At 42.9% G+C, this 14,434-nt stretch overlaps 1 protein-coding gene across 1 annotated transcript in view; it reads left to right on the forward strand.

The window, feature by feature from the left end:
- The window catches only part of LOC126413073 (uncharacterized), a 524,918-nt gene that overhangs the window by 209,538 nt on the left and 300,946 nt on the right, over window positions 1-14,434 (forward strand). The gene's annotated exons all lie outside the window — the stretch shown is intronic.

Genomic DNA, 14,434 nt, shown 5'->3' on the forward strand with positions numbered 1-14,434 from the left:
AATGTTAGGATTAGCATAATCGAATACCGCGCCCGCTAGGTAAATAGTAATTGCAGCTCGTGTTGACTGAACCGGATCCACCACGCGAGCGTCTCAGCTGCACCCCGTGCTCCACCCCCGTTGCCGGCTTCCTCGGCGCGAGTACCTCCATTGTTTTCGTAGGCTCACTTTAATGTCATCCCGCTGTTGTCTCAAGAAATGTGTTCTCCGCTGGAGACGCGCCGCTCCAAACTTTCTGGAGTAGCGACGGTAGGGGCGTGGCTTTGCGCCGTGGAGGCGCAGCCGCCGACTTGACTCGACGCAGGTGGTCCAAATATCGCTCCCCATTTGGGGCTGGATTTGCGTCACACAGTCGCTGTAACGTAGCGTGGCGTGACAACTCAGATAAACCTGTATTCTGGGCACGGTAGACTTGGTAACCAATAAGTAGTCTTACTCCCCGATTGTTAAATCTATACATCAAAGAAGCAATAACCGAAATAGAAGAAACGTTCAAGATTAGTATTAAAATTCAAGTTGAAAGGATGTCACGATAAGAGTCGCTGATGAAATTTCTATCCTCAGCGCAAGTGAGGTAGGATTGCAGAATTTGTTGAATAGAACTAACAGTCTAATGAGTACAGAATATGCACTGAGAGTAAATAATAGAAACACGAAAGTTATGAGTAGCAGAATCAGAATAGCAAGAAGCTTACCGACTGAATTTGTGATCACGAAGTACACGAAGTTGAGGAATACTGTTACCTGAATATTGTTATTATCATCATTACATATTGCTCATGAACTATACAAGTTGTAGCATTGGCTCGCTAAATATGTTCTGTTAGGTCTAAAAGAAAGCCTTAAGCGCCTAATCTTGCCAGATGAAACAAATACACTCCTTTCCGACACTGGTTACTTCAAATATTGGAAATATACAAAGTAGATCCTAAATTTATACAGTTCCTAAACGTAGTAATGATAAATTGGAAAACCACACTTAATATCCAAACAAATTCAAATAATATCACATCACAGCCAATACAGATTAAGCGTGGAATATACGAAGGAGACTCATTAAGTCCTTTCTGGTTCTGCCTTGCTCTGAATCCACTATAGAACATGCTAAATAATACAAATTATGGATACAATATTACTGGAACATACCAACACAAAGTCACACATTTGCTATACGTGGATGATCTAAAACTACTGGCAGCAACAAATCAACTCAACCAATTACTAAAGATTACAGAAGTATTCAGCAATGATATAAATATGGCTTTTGGAACAGACAAATGTAAGAAAAATAGCATAGTCAAGGGAAAACACGCTAAACAAGAAGATTACATATTGGATAACCACAGCGACTGCATAGAAGCGATGGAAAAACAGTTGCCTATAAATATCTAGGATACAGACAAAAAATAGGAATAGATAATACAAATATTAAAGAAGAACTAAAAGAAAAATATAGACAAAGACTAAGAAAAATACTGAAAAAAGAATTGACAGCAAGAAACAAGACAAAAGCTATAAATACTTATGCTATACCAATATTGACCCACTAATTTGGAGTAGTGAAATGGAGCAACACAGACCTAGAAGCACTCAGTGCACTTACACGATCACAATGCCACAAATATAGAATACGTCACATAAGCAACAGAAAGATTCACATTAAGCAGAAAGGAAGGAGGAAGGGGATTTATCGACAAAAAAAAACCTACATTATGGACAGGTACACAATTTAAGAAAATTCTTTATAGAACGAGCAGAAACTACCAAAATACACAAAGCAATCACTCATATAAATACATCGGCTGCACCACTACAATTTCATAACCACTTCTACAACCCTTTAGATCACATAACATCAACAGATACGAAGAAAGTAAATTGGGGAAAAAAACACTACATGGCAAGCACCCGTATCATCTAACACAGCCACACATCGATCAAGACGCATCCAACACATGGCTAAGAAAAGGCAATGTATACAGTGAGACGGAATGATTCATGATTGCAATACAGGATCAAACAATAAACACCAGATATTACAGCAAGCATATTATTAAAGATCCCAATACCACAAAAGATAAATGCAGACTTTGCAAACAACAAATAGAAACAGTAGATCACATCACAAGCGGGTGTACAATACTAGCAAATACAGAATACCCCAGAAGACATGACAATGTAGCAAAAATAATACATCAAAAACTTGTCATACAATATGAACTAATAAAACAACACGTTCCCACATACAAGTATGCACCACAAAATGTACTGGAGAATGATGAATACAAACTATACTGGAACAGAACTATTATAACAGATAAAACAACACCACATAACAAACCTGACATCATACTCACCAATAAAAAGAAGAAATTAACACAACTAATCGAAATATCCATACCAATACAACAAATATACAGAAGAAAACAGGAGAAAAAATTGAAAAATACATCCAACTGGCTGAGGAAGTCAAGGACATGTGGCATCAGGATAAAGTTGACATTATACCGATTATACTATCAACTACAGGAGTCATACCACACAATATCCACCAGTACATCAACGCAATACAGCTACATCCAAACTTATATATACAACTACAGAAATCTGTAATTATTGATTCTTGTTCAATTACCCGAAAGTTCCTAAATGCAATGTAACATATACCGTACAGTTAAAAGGAAGTCACGCTTGATCTAGATCTGCGTCACTTTCCATTTTTAACCAGACATAACGTCTGAGAAAGAAAAGAAATAATAATAGTGGAACTGTATACAGCACTATAGCCACCACTGCGTAATTACTGTTGTGTTACACTGTTATCTAGTTCGTTTATTTGACTCAAAGTGAGTAATGAAGCACTCTCCGGTCCACTGCAGGAACTACACACAATTCGAAGAAGAAATTGTCGTGAACTATTAAGAATTACTATATACGAGGTGTGGCTAGAAAAAAACCGGACTAGGACTGGTGAAACAATAAAACGAATGCAATAAAGCTGAAAGTCGCGTGGCCTGTTACGTGACTCTCGCTCCGCCTACTGCTCGAGTTTCATCTGCCTCCTGCACTCAGTCTGCCCGTGGCGTCTGTTTTAAGTAGTTGACGTTTTGTCTGTGCGTCGGAAAATGTTGAGTGTACAGAAAGAACAGCGTGTTAACACCAAATTTTGTTTCAAACTAGGAAAATCTGCAAGTGAAACGTTTGTAATGTTACAACAAGTGTACGGCGATGATTGTTTATCGCGAACACAAGTGTTTGAGTGGTTTAAACGATTTAAAGATGGCCGCGAAGACACCAGTGATGACATTCGCACTGGCAGACCATTGTCAGCAAAAACTGATGCAAACATTGAAAAAATCGGTAAACTTGTTCGACAAGACAACAAGTCAACTCATGTTAACTCAGACATTGCTCTGATTGTTAAACAGCGATCTTGTCGAACAAGTTTACCGATTTTTTCAATATTTGCATCAGTTTTTGCTGACAATGGTCTGCCAGTGCGAGTGTCATCACTGGTGTCTTCGCGGCCATCTTTAAATCGTTTAAACCACTCAAACACTTGTGTTCGCGATAAACAATCATCGCCGTACACTTGTTGTAACATTACAAACGTTTCACTTGCAGATTTTCCTAGTTTGAAACAAAATTTGATGTTACCACGCCGTTCTTTCTGTACACTCAACATTTTCCGACGCACAGACAAAACGTCAACTACTTAAAACAGACGCCACGGGCAGACTGAGTGCAGGAGGCAGATGAAACTCGAGCAGTAGGCGGAGCGAGAGTCACGTAACAGGCCACGCGACTTTCAGCTTTATTGCATTCGTTTTATTGTTTCACCAGTCCTAGTCCGGTTTTTTTCTAGCCACACCTCGTATGTGTCTCGATTTTACTGTCATACATGCAGAGTACAAATCAAAGTATGTGTGTAGCAGATGTTTCACAACTATAACTTTCGCCACATTGTGCTTTGATAACAGTGTTTGAGGAAAGTAATTATAGGTAAATTATGGAATAAAATTTATCATTATAATTATAATACTAATTATGACGATGTTTTAAATATAATTTTAGTTTCTTGATAGACACATTAAAACAGCTTTGATTTTTATCCCTCAGAAAATTTCATTTTACCTCTCACTGCGTAACTACCCCAGGCTAGGAACCACTGGTCGACACGTTCTAACACGCCTGCCCCTAGTGGCACTCTCTGAAACTACGTCTAGCCGCATATTACAAATCGAAACTTAAGAGAGTCTCTGTCTACAGATGTGTGTTATTTTTCTGTACGTTTTGTGGTTTTGACGCAGTCCCATTACAAAACTTCAGAGCTACTTATGGATAACCCTGTATGATGAAGTTGGTATGAGTTTAGAAGTTTATCATTTTAGCTGATGAAGGCGAAACTGCTAATAATATCATTTGTGTGACTAGAAGCTGGCTGGAAAAATATAGTAAAAGAATTTGCAGTGTGTCTACTCTTTCTACAGTAAAGTAGTTTCGAAACATTCTGTGTTGTTTTGCATTCCTTACTGTTGCCTTTCACTGATTGACCTTGACTCAGTTACTACTTCCCTGATGCTGCACGCTTCTCCACTGATCTGTTTATCTTTACCATACGCATTTTTTATACTTTGTTGTTCTTGTGGTCTTCAGTCCAGAGAATGGTTTGATGCAGCTCTCCATGCTACTCTATCCTGTGCAAGCTTTTTCATCTCCCAGTACCTACTGCAACCTACATCTTTCTGAATCCGTTTAGTGTATTCATCTCTTGGTCTCCCTCTGCGATTTTTACCCTCCACGCTTCCCTCCAATACTAAATTGGTGATCACTTGATGCCTCAGAATATGCCCTACCAACCGATCCCTTCTTCTAGTCAAGTTGTGCCACAAACTTCTCTTCTCTCCAATTCTGTTCAATAGCTCTTCATTAGTTATGTGATCTACCAATCTAATCTTCAGCATTCTTCTGTAGCACCACATTTCGAAAGCTTCTATTCTCTTCTTGTCTAAACTATTTATCGTCCACGTTTCACTTCCATACAAGGCTACATTCCATACAAATACTTTCAGAAACGACTTCCTGACACTTAAATCTATACTCGATGTTAACAGATTTCTCTTCTTCAGAAACGCTTTCCTTGCCGTTGCCAGTCTAAATTTTATATCGTCTCTACTTCGACCATCATCAGTTATTTTATTTACTCCCCAAATAGCAAAACTCATGTACTACTTTAAGCGTCTCATTTCCTAATCTAATTCCCGCAGCATCATCCGGTTTAATTGGACTACATTCCATTATCCTCGTTTATCTTTTGTTGATGTTCATCTTATATCCTCCTTTCAAGACACTGTCCATTCCGCGTGCTATCCTTTATTATATTGTAATTGTAACTACCTTCCAAAGGAATTTATTGCGTTAATTTGGGCGCCGAGGCTGATTAAAACTGTGAAACTGATCAGAGTTTCTGGCTTCTCTAAAGCTCTAGAGCTTCCCAGGCCATCCCACCTGCCCTGGAGGAAGGCGCAGCGAGGAGCAAGGGATGGAGCATGGCGACGCTCCGGAGCGGGTTGTGGGTAGCGGAGGGAGGGGGAGGAGTAGAAACGGATGGGGAGGGGAAGAAGGGGAGGGGAAGCGGGACGGACCGTCGAATCCTGTATGAGGCTTCCACGATGAAAGTTGAGCAAACAACATGCATAAGGAAGGTGGAAGCAAAAACGAAAAGACACAAAGGGAAACTCATCGCCATTAAAGGCGTAGGGGATGATAGCATTGACGTCACAGGAGTCTCTTCGCCGTCGGAGATGGCGGGGTACGTGGCAGCAACCCGCTTCTTTGTCAACTTGTCCGAAAATAAATGGCGGGATAAATGGAGCGTAGTCGGCCTTCCTCCCGTGCTCTAGAAAGCGGAGCGCTCCGGCGGGGAGCATCTCATCAATAGAAATCAGCCGTTAATAGCAGACTCGTAACCGAGTGCTTTCGAATAAAGCTGCTTCAACTTCGCATCAATGAACTTTTGAACAACGAAAAAACCGTCTATTTAAAAAGAAGACTTTTTGCCCTTCTCGGATTATGAAGATGATAATGAAATGTAAGTCTGGTACTAGAATTCATACCAGCTGAGGTGTGGACTTCCGTATTTCACCTTCCTGCTACAAGCAGCATACCGTTTCCACTTCTCGAATGTTTCCGGATCGAGGCTTAAAAAATCTTATGTATCGATTTTTTAGCCATTTCTGTGAGTTCACAACCTATGAAGAGTTGGGAATCATCTTAATTTCTTAAAATGGGGGATAAACATTCTCAAATATTTATCTTTCTTCAGTAGTAACAACAATATAAGATGATAAACAGTAATTTATACTGTATAGGTTATTAATATTGCGTGACCTGTTTAGAGGCATGTGACCTATACAGTACATCGGCTGGTTTCCGTTTGACTAATGCAGCTGCGGTTGTTTGACAGGGAGCACTGTTTTCCATTGCTGGACGAGAACAGACACGCAATAACATGAGTTTAGGCATTTACTCTCACAACGCTTCTGTTAACGCGGATGTTAAAGAAGATGGCGTATTAAGCCTCGAAACTCGTCATGTAATACTAACAAAACGAATCGTGACAGGATTCGATGTACAACCTGCCAATTCTTGCTAACATCTCAAATTTTCACGGTGTTTCTAATCTCAAACGCCTTGTTTTAATTCCCTTTGTTTTTAATATTTGCCGGCCGGGTGGCCAAGCGGTTCTAGGCGCTACAGTCTGGAACAGCGCGGCCGCTACGGTCGCAGGTTCGAATCCTCCCTCGGGCACTGATGTGTGTGATGTCCTTAAGTTAGTTAGGTTTAAGTTGTTCTAAGTTCTAAGGGACTGATGACCTCAGCAGTTAAGTCCCATAGTGCCCAGAGCCATTTGAACCATTTTTTTTTTTAATATTTCAGATCAAAGCTAGCTCTTACACTTTTGTTAATAGTTTTCCGTGAAATTTTTCTTATTTCAACTTGTTAATGTGATTCCCGATTGTTCATGATTTTCAAAATGCTTTTCAAGCATCCCATCGAGCCAATATGGCGATAGTTCAGGATGAGACGGATTCAGATCACTGTGTGTTTGAAAAATACACACTGATAAGAAGGCTATATAGTGGGACTAAGATGGGAATCAGAATAAAAACCGTGGATCTTCAGAGGAAGTTACTTGCAAAAGAGACCTGCGACAGGAATGCAACATCTCTCAAAGCTTGTAAAACAGGTATACAGGTTGTTCCAAACCTCGAGTCAGAATTTTTCAGGTAGTACAGGATAGTAACTGATTTCTGCAATGCAAGGAATTGAAGGTTAGGAATTAAAATTCTTCAAAAAATGCATTCCATTGTGCTGTCTATAACAATATTTAATTGCGAACTGTTTCGGTTTTAAAACATCTTCACGGCAGCTATGCTGGGTATCTCTCCCATGGGTAGTCAGGCGCATTTTCTCTGGTGTTTCGGCAGATATTCGCAGTTTCGTTCTTCGGGAAGCTGATGTCATCCAACTATCCTTCACTATCTGTAGTGAATCACTGGGCGGTTTGCATGCTATCGGCCAGTGCTTCCCTCGCCACCCGTTGGTCATCGCTATCCAGGACTCCCTTTCTCTCCTTGCTCAAGATGGATGCTCGGTGGTTTTCATTTGGACCCCAGGCCATGTTGGTATTCCTGGCAATGAACTTGCCGATCGACTTTCTAAATTAGCTACTACCAGTCCATCTCTTGCTATTGGCATTCCGGAAATAGACCTTCGCTCGTCATTACGTCTTCAAGTTTTGGGCCTTTCGGATGCAGATTGGCACACTCTTCCTTCACCGAACAAGCTCATGGCGATTGAGGATTCTACAACTCCGTGGCGGTCCTCCTTACGGGCCTCTCGTAAGGCCTCTGTCGTCCTCTGCCGGCTCCGCATCGGCCATACTTGACTCACGGTTATCTCCTCCGTCGTGAGGACCCCCCTGTCTGTCGTTGTGGATCGATGTTGACTGTGGCTCACATCATACTGGACTGCCCCAACTTAGTAACCCTGCGACGGACTTCTAGCTTTCCACACTCGCTATCCCTAGTGTTGGCTGACAATGCCTCAGCGGCATTGCAACGTGTTGCAATGCTAGCCACAAGGTTGGTAAGGAGCACTTGTGATAGGGTGTTTCGTTTCGTCATAAAGATGGTTAACAATTGCTGGATGATCGTTCGTGCACGTGGACGTACTGCAACACGTTTTCCCAGTGCATCCGACACGTGCTCGATGGGGTTTAAGTCGGGGGGACTGTCAGGCCAGTCAATTCGCCAAATATCCTCTCATTCCTAGGGCTCCGCTCATTGTCATCCATAAAAATGAAGTCATGGCCAGATATACCCCGAAAAGACGCCACTGGGAAAGGACTATAGTGTCACAATAGTGCTGACCGGTGAGTTTACCTTGTTCAGAAATTTGGGGGTCAGTACGCCCATGCAAAATTATACTTCGGCACACCACAGCACCCCGACCACCAAAACGTTGATGTTCGAGGATATTCCCGGGTGCATTACGTATTACCATCTCTCACCTTATCAGCAAGCAGCTCATTTCCTCGTTGGTGCAATCCCACTGCTCTTGGCAGCATTGTAACCAGCGCAACCGAAAGCAGGTGTCAACTGAACACAACGCAATGGCCGTCCGGCAAAGAGACCACCTCCATTCAGTCAGCGTCCCACATTAGAGCGTGAGATTGCGTGCCTGGTACGCCCGTCAAATAGTGTTTGACGTGGATCCCTTGTTGCTTGTTGCACAATGTGGCGGTCATCTGCTGCCGTAGGTGACCGTGGTCGACGACCTACTTTCCTTCGGGCACAGTGCCTGTAGTTCGGGAACGCTCCCTATGCACGTTGAGCAATACAAAGCATCTGGGCTGAACTTGTCACACTTCGTATTTTTTCGAGTTTCCCGATAATTCTACCTCGGCTGACCTCATCAGAATGTTGTCTCCAGATCATGTCGTAACGAAAAACATCATCATTTGCATCGTAACTGAACGCTGACTGAAACTCACCGCCTTTTCCCGTTCCTTCAATTGCCTCGTGTTGCGGTACCAGGCCCATTTGACGCTATAGTGACGCTGACGTCACGCCATCGCACAACGTGCTCCCGTCCTTTCATTAATTTCCAACGAGTAGTTGACATATTATGGTACTCTACCTTACTCGTTCATAAATTTTACATAATAGTGTATTTACCTTTTAGTGGCGTTTTTCCCGTCTACCAATTAAAGCTTGTTCCTATTTCGTTTGTTACCATTTGATGTGTAGAAACTAGGCGACAGTAATGCGGTGACAGACTCGTACGCCATATACGAAACTGCTGCTACAGCTCCAGGAAACCAGGTAGCGACCTGAAATACAGTGTGTGATGGGCAGAGCGCTGTGGAGCGTATAGGAAGGCAGACAGGTGAGGCATGTAAGGGGTGCGGCCAAAAGTGGGTGTGAAATATTCAGCAAAGACTCTATAGTCGTAATACACACCGCCGGCGTCCGTGCCGCGACTGAGCTGGATTCAGTGTGCCGCGTTATTTATTCATAGAGCGGGTGGCGTCGGTTGGCCACGGGGTGGGGGGACCATATGTCAGGCGTGTTATCGATTGACTGACGGGCGGGCACGCTGGATCGGCAGCAGCCAGCTCACTGGCTCCGTTACCGCGTGCTGCTGCCTGGTTGTGGCTCTGCTCCGCATTTTCTTCTTGTTTTCTAGTAGTACTACTAGTGTTCTAATGACCTAGTTTCATCTGACCAGCATAAGCTTGAACAACTCTGAATGACCACTTTACGAAGTCGAGACAAAATCATCGTGAAAAATTCAGATGAATCGATCTAGCTATCAGCGTTTTCGTAAGATACGTGCTTACATCACATCATATCAGTACTGATTTTCGCATGCTCTGTTTACTTCATCTGTTTCTTAGTCACTGATACTCTCAGTACCTCTCCTCACTTATCAAGTTACTACTGTCATTCCATAACGGCAGTACCAGATCGGACGCCTCTAGCATCTGGGCCGTATCTTTGCACCATACTAAATGTGACCAGTCTCCTCTATTTCAGCCATATGACTGTGGGACAATCTACCCTGTAACCTTCAACTCATCCAAAACCACTCCGCTTTTAAAATGAGATTAAAGCTTTAGTTACTACAGCTGGTGTTCCTTACGCTTTTCTCATCCCTCTCTGCTTTCGTTTTCTTCCCTTCCTTTTCATTTGTTATACTTGCCCTATTGTTTCTCGCTCTTCCTTTGAGTGGATAGCCGCAAATCATTTATATTTGAGGTATGATTTTTTTTTCCTTTTGGTACACAGTAATATCATGTGTGCCATACACTAAATACATATTATTACTCGTTGCTTTTCGGTTAACCTTAAATAATCTCAGGAGCGAAGTAAAAATTAGAATCAGTGGTTTTGTGCAACAAGGAACATCAGATAATATACAGACCTCCACAACGAATGCTTTAATTTAGACACGTGTTTTTGTTTTCCATTATCTTCATTTAATTCATTAGCAACTAAGTCTTGTAACAGACCAAACGCAGACGCTTAGGACAGATTACTGAGATTTACATTACACTAACTTTTCGTCCAGTTTTATTTCGATTAAGTGTAACAGATGCCCATTAATTAAATTTGCATTTTTTGTGGCCGATGGCTTCCGGGGTGTTAAGCTGTGGCCCTCCGTTTAATTTCTTGAAAATACAGGCTAGAACCCAATATGCCGATGGCTTCCGGGATGTTAAGCTGTGGTCCTCCATTTAATTTCTTGAAGATACAGGCTAGAACCCAATATGTCGATGGCTTCCGGGGTGTTAAGCTGTGGTCCTCCGTTTAATTTCTTGAAAATACAGGCTACAACCCAATATCTGATTGTCAGCAGCTTGGTGATCTAGCGGTAGGCCTATATATTAGGTGCGTGGAAACCAAAACCATCCGGCATCGAATCGTGGTTGAATTACGAATTTTTCAGGCTGCCTATCAAACATTCACCTCTCAGTGATTTATAGCTTCGCCAGAACAGACACGTGGTTTGGATTCAACGTTAAGTTGTATGGTTCCTTCCTCTGTAAATCGTAACATCTTACCGGTACGTTAGGTGTGTTGCATACATAGCGGGCGTTAAGCATTTCGGATGCTTTGTTTGTGCATGCGATAAGTGTCTTAGTTGAGTCACATAGAAACCGGAATGGTGAACCATCTAAGTTTCTATTCAAAAATTATTGATCAGTAACGTGAAACAATGGGATGGTGTAGTAGAAGTACGAATTTATCTTGTAGGGCCACAAAACTCAATTTCCTCATAAAAACAGTAAAATTTTAAAACTGCAAAATAAAAACATATGAAACATGACATCAACAATCCGTCGAGCTTCTGTAAAACATGTTTCTGTTATTCGTAAACAACCTTCACCCTTGTCTGTAGTAAAAGAAAACTTTTGCCTTTGATTATAATGTAGAACAAAATAAAAACACTAATTGTGTAGATATTTTATGATTGTGCGTGTAAACTGTACTTATATTGAAGTAATTGCTTTGTTTAGATAAAAGCGCAGAAGTTAAGAGATCAGTTAATTTTTATTACTAATAAAAGGCAATTTATATTTTGTAAGCATATAAAACAAACAAGGGACTAGCACTGAACGGCTTGCACTTTTTAATTATATACAAAACAAACAAAAAACAAAGATAAGTCGGGTGCTTCCAGTTTCTCTCTCACATAATAATTATGAAAAATCCGCCTCAACTGCACAAAATACCTGGTGTTTACCTAGGTTTCAGCGTGGGTAACCACGCCTTCTTCAGAACAAATACAAAACAGCTTGCTAAAATAGGCATAGTCAAAGGCTAAAATCAACACCTACAGCGGCAAAACCCCATAAATTTTTTTTACAATTACGCGGTACATGCGTACTTATCTCAACCCTGTGTGTGCTGCCTTGCTCCAGCCAACGTTCTTGAAAATACAGCCTAGAACCCAATATCTGCTTGTCAGCAGCTTGGTGATCTAGGGTATCTAATAGGTGCGTGGAAACCAAAACCTTCTGGCACTTTGACTTGACTTAGCACACATTTACCGTGTATTTGTAAAAAAAAAAAAATTATGGGCTTTTGCAGCTGTAGGTGTTGATTGTAGCCTTTGACTGTGCCTATTTAGGCAAGCTGTTTTGTATTTGTTCTGAAGAAGGCGTGGTTACCCAAGCTGAAACCTAGGTAAATACCAGGTATTTTGTGCAGTCGAGGCGGATTTTTCATAAATATTTCGATACGTACGATTGCTGACGCGCTGCAATGCTGAAAGTTTTCTCTCACATATGCATTTATGGTTCTTTCTCTAGCAATGCTACCAATACTACCTGTGGTCCTACCATTTACTATGTCGTTTATGTACTGTTCTTAAACTATTGGACCATAGTTTCGGTACAGAGAAACTCTAGCCATAATGTTTTGGCTTATCAATCTGTGCTGTTAAGGACTAGCCACAGAGCGATATGAAGACTGTTATAGGACTCTCCATCCACTGAAGTCTCTGCTCCATGATCTGACTGCTCGTTGTTGTCACGTTCGGCATAAATAGTGGCTACTTCGATCGCCATGTCGGCGGGAGCGTTCTGTCCCCAGAACAGCGGCTACATCTAATAAAGTAGCGAACGGGTGTGTTCCTCCTGAAGCAGAGAGCCGGTGATGAGACTAGATAACAGTGATACGGATATGCACAGCGGTGGCGTAATTTCCTGCCTGGTGAACTTTCGCGTCGATATGCATCTCCAGAAGATCGTAGCAGAAATAGCCGGACAACTCTGTTTTAAAGTGACCCGAAGCGTACAGATGAGTTCCGAAGAACGGGCGTAACCTTTCGTTAGCCAGTTACAGCGGCTGCAGCAGCGTCCGGAAGCTTGTACCACGGTGGCGTCCGTGACCCTTCACACTCTGCGCCGGCAGTGTTCCCCCTAGCGTGATGACCTAGAGCTGGGCAAACGCCCCTCTCGCGGAGTTGGCGTGCCGGCCTCCGTTAAAAATACACACACGCGCACGAACACGCAAATACGGGTGCCGGCGGACGCGTGTTAAATACCGCGACGTGAGCGGATGCCCGTAAAAATAACGCCCTGGGCGCCGCTCTCTCTCTCTCTCTCTCTCTCTCTCTCACACACACACACACACACACACACACACACGCACATATACATACATACACACACAACGCCTCGCACGCGCGGTCAGTCCGCAGCGCCGCGTAACATTTAACGGTCGCGCTGTGTGTTATCTCACGCGATGGCCAGGCCATGATTCATTCGCGCGCCTTCACGCACAATCCTCCAATTGCAGCGCACGCAGCGCCTCTCTGCTTTCGGTCGCCCTCACACAGTTGATTTCTGATTCATCATCGCGTCGCGGGCACGAACCGCTGTAGCGACACAAAGTCAGTGGTGGGCGACCAGTGGATAAATACGCCACTCGGCGCAGTGGAGAACGGCCCCATAGCGCCTAGGTACCGTGCGCGCTGTGTGTGCTCTCGGACGTCGGGTTCCGGGTATTAATACCCGTCTCATCCGTGGCACTGTCAGTGTCAACATCCCGGCGAAAAAGCAGCAGAAGCAGGTTCCAGCTACTTCTCCCCGTATTTGTCTGCGGCAAACAGAAGCTTGTCCCTGCGCTACGTGGCCACATTGTCACAGCGTCCGTCCGTCGGCGAAATTACATCCTTTTTGTCTCCATTTTGGTTCTATCAGGTATCGCACACGATACGAACTTTCTAGAGCGGTAATCTTATTTTAGTCATTTGAATCATTTTTGAAAGCTGTATTTCCCATGTTAATTACACCGGCTCTCGTATATGAATGGAAAAACAGTAACAATTCCGATGGCGCTTAACTTTTACTCTCATACACAAGTGACTTTAGATATCCCCATAGAGAATAATCAAGAAGATTCAGTCAGGTGACCTCGCAGGCGATGAAATAGGACCTCACCTTCCAATCTAGCGAAGCACAGCATTGAGATGGGTGCGGACACCCACACTGAAGCGAGGCGGTGCACCGTCATGTTGTATCCATATCCTCTCACGAACAGCCAAGGGTACTTTCTCGAACAATTCAGGTAGAACTCCTTGCATGGACCTCAAGCACAGGTGGCCATTCAGACGGCCGGATGGAAAATATGGCTCAATGAGACTGTCTCCTACAACCCCGATCCAGATATCCGCAGCAGAACGTATTTGATGGTGCGACTCTACTAGAGTGATGGTTTTCCTCATCCTACAAACGGCTATTCCCGCCATTCGAAATACCATCATGATCAAATGGGACCTCGACAGTAAACAGCACGATTTGGAAGAAATCTGGACGATCAATCCATTGTTGGAGCAACCACTCACACAGAGACCCTAG

Source organism: Schistocerca serialis, chromosome 7 (assembly GCF_023864345.2).
Source record: "Schistocerca serialis cubense isolate TAMUIC-IGC-003099 chromosome 7, iqSchSeri2.2, whole genome shotgun sequence".
Taxonomy (NCBI): Eukaryota; Metazoa; Arthropoda; class Insecta; order Orthoptera; family Acrididae; genus Schistocerca; species Schistocerca serialis.